Source organism: Aplysia californica, unplaced genomic scaffold, assembly GCF_000002075.1.
Source record: "Aplysia californica isolate F4 #8 unplaced genomic scaffold, AplCal3.0 scaffold00285, whole genome shotgun sequence".
NCBI classification, from domain to species: domain Eukaryota; kingdom Metazoa; phylum Mollusca; class Gastropoda; order Aplysiida; family Aplysiidae; genus Aplysia; species Aplysia californica.
This window is the reverse complement of record NW_004797555.1, coordinates 706,918-717,562: the sequence shown is the minus strand read 5'-3', so window position 1 is coordinate 717,562 and position 10,645 is coordinate 706,918.

The window sequence follows — 10,645 nt, the reverse complement described above, 5'->3', positions numbered from 1 at the left end:
GGAGAGGAGGGAGGGGTATGGAAGAAAAAGCAGACGGGGATGAGCCGCAGATGTATTTGTGGAGTGAATCTGTGAGAGCAAGAGGGGGACACGCATGAACCCCAGAGTGAAGGATTCTTGTGGTGCAATTTTCTTATAAACCCCAGAAATAATAAAGGTTCCAATGGAGTCCAAGGGGGAAAAGAACACAAAAAAGAAGTAAGAGAACAATTATTTAACCACATAGGCCTACAGCTAGACCACATCCTTCTTGTTGGAATATAAAGCGTACTACATTTCAACGACTTCCGATAGATACCTCATAAACAAAACGAAGGGAATAAAAAATAGCCGGACCTATCTAGATCTAGATCTACCAACCAGTGTAATCGTGCAACCCTCCGCGCCAGCCGGACACAATTTTAACTATTTATGCCTAAACATGGTCATAATTGGTCGCTTTTGAGAACAAGCGGGCTAACCCAGATTTCGGGAGATTCCAGAAATCTTGACCTACACCAAAAGTGGGCATTGTCCTACCTATAGGAGAAGTTTGGTTTCTTTGGTGTGTATATTTGTTTGGTTATAGAGAAAACTCTCCTTGACTTTTACAGAAACTGAACAAGGGGCAAAAACTTTGCCTTCAATTTACTCAAAGCAGCATTTTTCGGGATAGCCCCCTTTGTTCTTAAAAGCGACTAGTTTACTCACCAACATACATCTATGCTCACCAAGCAACATACAATAGATCTAAATGTTAACTGTAACTTACCGGGGCGGAGTGTGTGAGACACGCAGAGCATTATAAATAATGGCAGATGAGGGCGTGTACAAATACGTGCAGAATATACAAAAAGACCCCACGGAAGGTTTCCGGTAGACTTCTTAAATTACCATCGGTTTTCTGTTGTTTTTAAATTTAAAAACTAAAAAACAAGAAAAAACCTCTCTCTCTTCCTCTCTCTCTCTCTCTCTCCTTCCCTCCCTTCCCCTCTCTCTTTTCTCTCTCTCTCTCTCTCTCTCTCTTCTCTCTCTCTCTCTCTCTCTCTCTCTCTCTCTCTCTCTCTCTCTCTCTCTGTCTCTCTCAAGGAAATCCGACACCAGCTCGTGACAACGTTAAGACTTTATTGCTTGTTGTGAGAAACTCACTGAAATAAAATAAACTTTCTAAAAACTACAAACCGGGTTTTTTTTTTCGGCGTAATCTCGTAAAGTTCTCAGTTGGCGAACATGACATCTTTTCTTTCTTGTGCTGAGGAAATTTATAGCATGAATAACAATGCTTACCAATAGCGATGTGTAGGCCTAGCCCGTATCATTCTCGCCCGACATAAAAACAGTCTCTCTGTCTGTAAATGAAATAATTCACAACCGGATGCAACGGGCAAAAAACCTTTTCTCTGCAAGTTTTGTTGAGCTAGATTAAATGTATTCCGGTAATGACAGCAAAAATTCAACAGGTATTATTAAGTTTCCTCCTGGGTTATCTCTGGTTAGGAATCTCTTGGATTCGCCACTTACATATATTATTATTAGAATCTCGCCTCATACATGATTATTGTTATGTCCCCCCGGCTTTATGCACCCCGCATAATTTAGCAAAATTTGATCATTTTTTGCATAATTTCTGATTATTTTCCTTTATCATTATGTGCTAAAATTAACAGAATCGCATAATTTCACATTTTTTGGGCCCAGCTTGCAAAATTTCAGAATATTTTTGCATAAAACCGCGGGGACAGAGTATCACAATCTTATATGGATCAAAAATGAAATTGGACCATAATATGCTGACCTTCTCACTCAAGTCAGGAAACGCAAACTGCATTGGAATGGACACATCACCCGGCCTGGCCAAGATGATCCTGCAAAGAAGTGTCCAGGGAAAAAGAAGCAGAGGCAGACCGAAGAAGAGTTGGGAGGACAACATCAAGGAATGAACAGGCCTGGAACTCAAACCGGAATACCACCAGTAATAAATTTCTCTTGGCGCGTCAAAAAGTCAAATGATACGGACATCTAACCAGAAAGATCCAGAAACAACTAGCGGCAACATCTTACCACACTCGTGAATCTGGCTTCAAATCAAGAGGAATACCAAGGACCTAGCTGGATAAGGTTAAAAAGGTCCCGGAACAAAACGCCACATCTATCACAGACACTACACACTTAGCACAGGACCGAAACCCACACCTTCCTTCAACATCCTAAGGATACCAGAGTAAGGAAAGAGTAAGCACTGACCACTGCTGCTGCGCAAAGTAACTATATTAATCTCTACTCTATTACGGGGTGCCTATTACGGCTGGATCGGGCCGATCACCCGACTCCATCGCCTGAAACTGAAAACAAACACGTTTGTTTTTGAGGCGACCGAGTCGGGCGCCGATCGGCCGATCCCATCTGAATTCTGTCGTCGTACAAACGACGGGCTCCATTTCCCTTCTCGGACAACCCCGCTACGTGGAGTGCAGTGCAAGGCCACTGAGCTTCATTATTACTAGGACCTACAGACTTTGTTTGCCATCTCCTTGAGCCGTTGTTGTACTAGATCTAGTTGTTACATCATACACGTTGAACGTCGACAGGAGGGGGCCGGGTGTTGACCCAACAAAGAGAGGAGAATTATAAACAGGCTTTCCTTGCTCCTCAAGTTAAGAAGGGAAAACCGGTACTTTGGCTTTAGTAAAAATTTAAACGATGTCATCAGTGAAGAGATAAGCGATTAACTTTCTCGTTAAAATCAATTAAATCAAGAGTCGTTTTGAGAAGTATTTTTAGAATTAAATAGATCGATACTGCCGTGATATGTATTGAGAGAGAGAGAGAGAGAGAGAGAGAGAGAGAGAGAGAGAGAGAGAGAGAGAGAGAGACAGACAGACAGACAGACAGACAGACAGACAGACAGACAGACAGACAGAGACAGAGACAGACATAGACAGACAATGGCACAGTTGGGGGGGGGGGGTAAGTTAAAAAGGTTAAAAGGGGGTTGGGGGGGGGGGTCTGACACTAGTGCACTATTTTTAAAGAATTCCTCGTGCTACCTGGCAGCTGGTGGGGAAAACGAGCTATTTCTCATCGTGGTATTATTATTAGGACAACGATTCATTTTTCCACCGGGTTAGAAACAACCTTGTAACTCCTCCATACAGAAACAAGACTGTTTCCACCCGTAACGCTTGACTTCTTGGATGCCAAGTCCCTCGGAACTATACCGGTAGGCTACTGTCGTGACGGCAAGCTGTAATTTGATAGTATCGCTCTTAGGAAGTAACTGGGAATGGATAGACAGAAAAAGGTATTATAGCGTGGGAAACGGGGTTGACTTGCAATCAAACAGTGCGCCTACCCCTGTCCATATATTCCCAGGGAGACACAAGATAAAACTAAAACGTATTTCCTGCGTAGGAGTCGAACTCATGTCTTTTATGTTGTTGTTTTTTTGTTGTTGTTGTTTTTTTTTTTCTTTTGTAAGTGTTTTACGGCGCTCGCAACTGCATAAGGTCATATGAGCGCGCGGGACACACCTAATATTTTCAGTTGGTAGGAAATTTTGAATTTGCCCGGGTGGCAGCCGAAACCTACTCTTATCGATTTTAGACCACCAAGGCATCTTTAAGTTTAACGTGCGCAACTTGCACACGGGCTCTCCGAGATTTTTCGCCCGTGTCCGAGAAGGCTAGGTGTAGATATTTCCTACCAGAAGATCAGTGGTGTAGCTAAAAGACAGCAGTAAGAAAGAGCCAAGGAGTATCCGTAAAAAGGCTGCAGAAAAAATCAGGAGCCCAAAGGAGAGGGCAAAGGAGGTGAGGGTGGGGGCAGAAAGAAGAGACAAAAGCAGACGACAGAATATTATTGCTAGAGAGCAGAAATGGAAGTGAAAGGACACGATTTTAGAGAAAGAAATTTTTCGGTAGCTACCCTACCCGGATTCGAACCCGGGACCTTTGAATGAGAGGTCAACACCTTAACCTCTAGGCCACGAGAGCCCCCTTTAATGTTCACAAGAAGACGAACCTTACAATTACAAGACTGACGCCGCATAAAACAGGATTTTTACATATTATAACCTTCCACGCAACAATCCTTCTCTCTGACACATGTGACATGAAAAGTATAGAAAGTATAGCCCTAAATGATTGAAAGAAAGATTTTCTAAAAAGAGAGACAGTGGAACTTCTTCGAAACTTACCCAATTCCGTGATCGTTTCCCACACACTACTGCCACAGAACATGCGAGCCCACTGATTAAGCGTTAAAGTAAAACAGAATTATTACGAACATTTTGAATCACGAAAAAAAGGTATGCTGGGCTATCAACACAGAAACAGGAAAACCATACGTTGTAAACATGTCGACAGTTTGAGCGGTACAGTCAACCCGAGGGATTTAGATTATAAAGGGCCCAGTTTCTTAAAGAGATAGAGAGAGCAGCTAAGGAGGTCGACAAGATAAAGAAACCAGCAGCTGATTCCGTCGTCAGTCTAGTTCTATTGATAGGTCTGCTGCATGATGACACACAACGCACACAACACACACACACACAGCCAGTGTTGTAAGTCAAGATCTTGAACAACAGCACGGTAAGCAATGTGAAAACGTCAGATGGGTACATCGCTCGAGACAACCGAATCGTAATCTGGAGATCAGAATCAGGTTTCAATTGCCGCTAGAACCAAACAGGATTTTATATAGAGGCCTACTCTAAGGTACCGTAGGTGTTCTTCATCTTCTGGACTGAGTCGTCTGCATACGACAGTATACCAGCCCGCAATGGCTCTTGTAGCCCTGAGTAGCCATGGAAGCGTGTGCATAAAGTCACGTCAAAGAAAGGGACGTTACAGTTACAGTTACAGAAGATTTTGAAATGCACGGCATTAGTCGGGAAATGTTAAAAGAAGCTATAGTTCTATGTCCTACTTTTCAACAATTCCTCGAGACTTCACTTGCCCGCTATCGAAACTGATTGAAACAAATGGACACGTGGGTTGTTGTTGTTGTGGTTTTTTCAAATGTTGGAGGGTTTACGCCCCCATTGACACAGTTGGGATAATTTAGGGGGGCAGGCTTCCGGCCCTGCCTGTCAGAGCCAATCCAGGCTGAGAGGGATACAACATCCGAGCAGAGAGGCCGAGAGGGATACAACATCCGAGCAGAGAGGCCGAGATACTCGATAAAAATGTTCTTCCTACTCAGGAATCGAACTAGGGTCTCCTGCGTGCGACATTAAAGCACCTAAACGCTACACCACAGGCGCCGGTGACACGAGGAAGAGAAGTTTGTGAGAGTTTGTGCAGAGAGTGTCATGTGGCAGAATGGCAGAATGCTTAGATTTGCAAGATTTCGGTTGGAACCAAAGTGGACAATTTGGAAAAGGAAAATTCAAATTCAATGTCACCCCCCCCCCCCCCCAAAAAAAAGAAATTAATTGAGTTCCATTTAAATTTAAGGGGAACTGTCAATGTAATCCAAATTCTTTGATTAATGCAGCAACGAAGAAAAGCACGTCCTTCTGTTTACATTAGGCCGACAGTTTCAAAACCCTATCTTGGAATTTGATATAATATTGCATGTATTCTTTTATCTTCCTTATCTTGGCATTTGATATAACATTTCTCGTACTGTCATCATGTACTATTTACCAAATGGCTTGTGGGGTGCGCCCAGGCTCGTGCCGAATCGCAAACACGACCAGCACTACATTTTGAACGCACATGATTTTCTTAAAAGCTTCCACTACCTAAATGATCAATTACAATTAATGTCTCCCCCCCCCTTGAAAAATAAAATACTTTTTAGTTTAAATCAGCACATTTGAGTCATCTAGGACAAACACGGGCTTACTTACTTTTTAAAATTTTTGGTAAGTGCTTTTCGGCGCGCGGGAAACACCAAATATTTTCAGTTTGTGGGAAACTAAATTTTGCCCGGGTGGCGGCCGCAGCCTACTGTTATCGATTTTAGACCGCCAAGTCCAAGGGATCTTTAACATGTGCAACTTGCACACGGGTCCTCCGAGAGTTTTCGCCCTTGTTCGAGAAGGCTAGGCGTAGATCTTTCCTACCAGAAGATCAGGGGTGTGGCTGAAAGAGACAGCAGTAAGAAGGAGCCAAGGAGTAGCAGTAGAAAGGCTACAGGAAGAGTCAGGAGCCAGAGGAGGGGCAAAGGATGTGAGAGGGTGGGGGCAGAAAGAGGAGACGAAAGCAGACAACAGAACAGTGCTAGAGAGCAGGAAAGAAGGTGAAAGGGGACAATTTTAGAGAAGAAATTTTTTTCGGTAGCCACCAGAGCACCCACAAACCACCCACACAATCTAAGTGTAAATAAAATAACGCAAAGATCTTTCATGCAACACCAATTTATTTTTCAACACTTGTGATCATTTGAAAAACATCACAACGCACAAAATCCCAGCAACATCAGGTGAGAACTTGAGTCAGTTATTTGCAACAATACAAAATTTTGACATTTCTATAATATTCATGAAAATGTCACTGTTCTTAATTGCACACATAAAACACCAAAAAAAATTCTTATTCTAGTTTTAGTAGAGGTTTTTATGGCGCTCGCAACTGCATAAGGTCATATGAGCGCCAAGGGGTGGATGTCAACAGAGAAGTCCTTACAGGGAATCAGACTTATTCTGCTCACCTCTCTAGCTTAAGCAGCACAAAGTCTGCTAGGACTATCAAGGCACCCTGGAAATAGCGGGTCACAAAACATACAAAAGAAGTAGAGGAAAGTGACGATAGTAAGGATAAGGAAAGAAAAAGCAGCAGTTCCCTGTTGTAGTTCAGGCAGTTATGAGCATGACATTGTTAGATCAGCCCATTCACATTTCTACTGTGCACTAGAACGAGAAATGTCCGCCCTTTGGGAATGGCCTAAAGACACTTCAGTCAGTGGCACCGCCCCCGGGGGGGGGGGGGGGAGCACAGAGTGAAAGGCAGAAAAAGAGATCGAAAATAACACTGATCCAGAGGGGGGGGGGGGGGGGGGGGGGGGGGCAAAATAATGAGCTTTGTCTTTATAAAGAGAAAAACATCAAAATAGATAAATGGACAGAATGCAAACACACATACTTGTAATACAAGCAAGTTGTAATACATAATTTTCAGATTATTAATTCCCCCCCCCACCCCCAATCTCTCTAGGTTACCATAAGAAGAAAAAGTACACGATTTTGTAATCCATTCACCAATATTTTCAAAAACTCTATATAGAATAAATAAAACACACTAATTACGATTGGAACAAAGTCTCCCTTTAGTTGGCACACACTTTGGTAAATGGCACAATTCTACACACAGGAAAACTAATAATATTGTAACTTACAGTAAAAACGCCTGAAAGATGGTTTAATTTATAATGAAACTTCCGACTCCCAACTCGGTGACAATGTCTCTAAGTCTACTTACACTACACATACCCAATACAAATGCTGCAATTTTTATTATGACGACCGAATCATTTATCAAACTTTGATTACTTGTCATTTTAACCCTTTATCTCCGAGGGGGGTAAACCCAATACCGTAAAACCCTATACTACTACAAAACCCAATAAGCCGGGGCCCTGTTTAGTTTTGATACTAAACCTACTAAAAAATGACAGAAACGTCATTACATGGGTCTTTAAATCAAAACAAGAGAACCTTTTTTGATAGTTCTTCATCTAATGAATGAACTTCAAGTAAAAAAGACTAAAAGTAATTTGATGTCAAAGTCGTCGTAAAGGAATGTACCCGAGCCGCTCCCAGCAGTCCACAGACACAGCAGTTATGCCCGCGAGTGAGCCGCTGGGAGCAGGTTGCCGGAGATAAAGAGTTAATATTATGCCCAAGTCCACTGTCACAAACTGAAAAGGAAGGAAACTGTCTGAATATGAAGAGAAATTTCAATTCATCTACACACTCCTCAGATCAATCCCTCACAGACTGTGCCCATTAAGTGGTACATGCAGCTCAAAATTAAGTAAATACCCTAAACCCCCAAATGCTTGAAGTGGTTTTTCTTTATTTTTTGGGGGTGTTCCAAATGACCCTGTCCCAAAAAGTATAGAAAAAGCTTTAACAAACAGAGGAACAAAAGAAACGTCTTTAATATTTTTGTTTCTGACTGATGCACAACAATGCCCTTGTTTAAATTTCCAGACAAAATCAAAACAGCAACCTTGAGATTCTTGGACAAAATGAAGAGATGTACCGCAAGAAAGGCAGTCATATATTAGCAGTGTGGAGGGAAAACAAAAGCTGGTATTTCTATTTTGAGATTATCAACTCACTTTGGTCATTTATGTTCAAACAAACAATGACTTCATAAAACACCAAAAACTGGCTTGACAGAAGGTTCATAAAGCACCGCTAATAATGTAAAATAATGCAAGACTTCTCAGTAAATATTACAAAGTGATCTTGTTATAAACGTGTACCATGGGCAGAATTACAAAATTCAAAGAGAAATGAACATGAGGTCAGCTGAGACGGAAAAAAAACTATTTGCTCCAGTGGAAAGGCATTGGAGATCAAACTTTCTCTGCAGTTTCTTAAAAGTTCAGATTTGATTTGAATCCCATAATTTCTGAAATAATATCAGTTCAAAATTCAGAGACACAAAACCCTCAAAGCTAATTTCTTACAAAATTAATATTTCAGAAATGTTCATAAAGGTTTTATAACTATAGGCGAATTAATATGCAGACAAAATCTCTGTTAATTAGTAAAACACTGCAAATATCCTTCAATTTTAAATCAAAGCCCATCCCTTTAAGTACAGTGTAAAAAAGAAATATATTAAAACACATTAATTTGCAGTAACGAAATGTACTAAGGTATGTTCTACACCCTTGTCCAGCTAAAAATGCTATAGATATAGATCAAAAGGAAAAAAAAGGAACACATATTTTGTTTTGATGCACACTCAATGAGTAAAGGTGAAAAAAGCATGCCAATTTGATAAAATGTTGACACTGAAATCGAAGGCTACATATATTCAACTCTAAAACTGAAACAAGGTAAGTCTATTGGCAAGTTTACATACACGAACAAGCATTTTAATCTTAATTTTTAAAATACAGAAATAGAGATTCAGGACACAGAGCACCTATTGTGAAGAAATATAGGCCCACCTGCAAAAAGGATCAATTCTCTCTTTTAAAAAGCAAATAGTCTTTGGTCACAAGTGTGCTCACTAAATACAAATAACACAAATGTTACTCTTTGGCACAAAAATACCTACATTAAAAAAAACAAGCATTAAAAATGACTAAAAATAACAAAAACAATAAGCAGCAGAATAGCTCTTATTGTCTTAACTTAATGAGTTTGCTGAAACCATCAATAATCTAAACCTATAATTTCATGTTTTGCGTATTATTTAAAATGATATTTCAAGCATTGAAAACAAAGAAAGATTTGAAGAAATCAGTTGTCGCTTCTTCATATACAAGCTTTATCACTAGCACAAGAAATAAATTTGCAAAATAAATCAAACTTTAGATAATAATATTAACACTTTTTAGCAGTAAGCAATAAAGTTTTTCACGGGCTCATAAAATGAGCCTAAATGCAAGTGCGAAGTACACTTGGGACCCAGAGATGCTAGGGATGTTATATAGAGAGCTCGTAAGGGAACATTTGGTAAGGAGAAGCCAAAGTTCACCGCTTCTCCTCCAGTAGGAACGTGTGTTTCTTTGGCATTCAGCAGGATTATATCAATCCAAAACACAGATATATATTGATACAAAAAAGACCCAAACAGATATGGGGGGGGGGGGTGTTCATGCATCACAGTAATCCGTCTGACATTGAATTTAATCAGACTTAAATGAGAACCAGCTTGTTCAACCACTTGTTCTGAGAAAAGCTAGAACTGCGAAAGTATATATAAATACTATTTAAATACAGCAAAACACGGATAGCTCAAATTTGTCGCGACCGGCCTCCGCAGTTCGAGGGGCACATGAACAGTGATATGGCATTGGCGGTGTCACAGAATCAAGGGAAGCAACAAAGATTGCTACTTTAGGGACAAAACAATAGATCGATTACCTCTGCCAAGGCACGCATGTCGAGCAGCACGCTAAAAAATAGCACAGCTAGCTGCTTCTGTGGAGGGAGGAAAGTGGTATTTTACAGACCTTGCCTTTTTTCGTTTTTTCTATATCTTAAAATTTATGATTATTTTGTCTCAAGTGCACCTCAAAGGACATTAACTTGATATCTCAACCGCGACGTAATAAGTTCGACTACTCCGTGTTTGTGTTCGACCTTTGCGTAATTTTTTTTACAAAGATAAAGAAGAAAAATAAACGGGGCCACAGGCACACTTCGACAGATACGTGATTTCAAGCCTTCGGTGTTCGACCTATCCGTGTTATACTTTAGTTTGGTACTCTTTACAAGCAGACATTAGATCTACATAAATGAGTCGATAGTGTCGTAAAACACATACTCAACATTACATGAAATATGTCCCAAAACAAGCAAAATGATTCCAAAACCAATATGTGACAAATATCCCCATCTTACACAAGACTTTCTTTAGTTTAGTTTTAATAAGTGTTTTACTGCATTTGCAACACAGTAAGGTCATATAAGTGCCGAAGATTAGGTGTTACAAGGGAGTAACAAACACAAAAAAGAAGGAGGGGAGATAAAGGCGAT